The sequence below is a fragment of the Myotis brandtii genome, unplaced genomic scaffold, assembly GCF_000412655.1.
Source record: "Myotis brandtii unplaced genomic scaffold, ASM41265v1 scaffold775, whole genome shotgun sequence".
NCBI classification, from domain to species: Eukaryota; Metazoa; Chordata; class Mammalia; order Chiroptera; family Vespertilionidae; genus Myotis; species Myotis brandtii.
In genome coordinates, this window is record NW_005371106.1 from 468,782 (window position 1) to 470,862 (window position 2,081).

Genomic DNA, 2,081 nt, shown 5'->3' on the forward strand with positions numbered 1-2,081 from the left:
CAAGGTCATCAGGGAAATTCGAGTAAAACCTCACATTTGTCTGAATGGCTAGTACAAACACCAACCCAACAAAAACACAGATAAGTGTTGGCAAAGATGTGGAGAAATCAGAACTCTTGCACACTCTTGGTAGGAATGCAACATGGCGCAGTCTGTGGAAAACAGGATGAAAGTTCCTCAAAAAATTAAAAATGGGACTACCATGTGATCCAGCAATCCCACTTCTGGGTATTTATCCTGAAGAATTGAAATCAGGATGTTGAAAAGATATTAGCACTCCCACATTCATTGCAGTGCTATTCACAGGCAAGATGTGGAAACTACCCAAATGCCATCAACAGGTAAAAAATGTGGTGTCTACATACAATAGAATACTATTCAGCCTTTACAAATGGAACTACCATGTGATCCAGCAATCCCACTTCTGGGTATTTATCCTGAAGAATTGAAATCAGGATGTTGAAAAGATATTAGCACTCCCACATTCATTGCAGTGCTATTCACAGGCAAGATGTGGAAACTACCCAAATGCCATCAACAGGTAAAAAATGTGGTGTCTACATACAATAGAATACTATTCAGCCTTTAAAAAGATGGAAAATTTGCAACACAAAACAAAATGGATAAACCTTGAATGCATGATGCTAAGTGAAATAAGCTAGTCACAGAAGGACAAATACTGCATAAGCACAATTATATGAGGCACCTAAAATAGTCAAATTCATAGAACCAAAGAGTGCAGCAGTGGTTGCCAGGGCCTGGGGAGGGGAGGGAATGGGAAGTTGCCCATCAATGAGCATAACCTTTCAGTTGAGGAAGATGAACAAGTTCTGGAGATCAGCTGTACAACCAGGTACCTTACCAAGGCAGACTGCCCCCAAACATCCACTAGGACATATTGATGACTCCCAATTACAGTTTTCTGACAAGCAGCTGGTTCAAGACCTCTCTTGTCTCCTTGAATGCAGGAAATAAATCTCCCCGGTAAAAGATGCCCTCCTTGCTCCCTGGGTGGGATGTGGGGGTTGGGGGAGGTGGTGATGGTGAAAGAGACACCCTTATTTTTTTAATATATTTTATTGATATTTTACAGAGAGGAAGGGAGAGAGAGGGATAGAGAGTTAGAAAAGGACATATTGATGACTCCCAATTACAGTTTTCTGACAAGCAGCTGGTTCAAGACCTCTCTTGTCTCCTTGAATGCAGGAAATAAATCTCCCCGGTAAAAGATGCCCTCCTTGCTCCCTGGGTGGGATGTGGGGGTTGAGGGAGGTGGTGATGGTGAAAGAGACACCCTTATTGATAAAGTTAAGAATCCAGGGCCAAGAAGGCTTTATCAACAAACCTTGGTACTTCTGTACTAATTTACTACCCAAACCCACACTTTACCTAGAATTCTCATGAAAGAGTAACCAAAACTTAAGTTTCTTTGTCCTGTCAAATCTTCACAAATTTATTCATTTTTTGTTTAAAAGTATAAAAAGCCAATTGGTTCGTCATTTCTCTGAGTGACATTTAAGATCTCCCGTGTACACATGTCAAATTGTTTTTTCTCCTGTTAATCTGTTCTTGTGTCAATTTCATTGTTAGTCCAGCCATAAGAACTAAAAAAAATGGGAATTACCTTTGGCAGGGGCATATTTCCCCCTCCCCACAAACTATAGTCCATAATACGGTATTATCACCTTGAAAATTTGTTTACAGGGTATCTCATGTTGTGTTCTTACCACAATAAATTACAATGTAAAAAAAAGCACAAAAGGCAAAGATCAGTGTATTGCTACAAACCTTTAAATTGATGCTACTTTTTAAAAAAAAATCAAGAGATCCAAATATATTTAATAAATAAAGCAAAAAATTATTTATAAACTGCAAAATATATTAGATCTGAGATTTATTGTGCTTAGCTACAAAATATCTGCCAATCCCCTGACACCAATAAGCTTAGTAACTTGTTCAGGGCCACTTTTAGACCCCATGATACACTTTTAGTTGCTGTGTCAGGTCTATTATAGGGTCTGAGTATCATCACCCTAAATATAAAGAAAACTGGCCATGGTGTTGGACTTGCTTAGGAAACC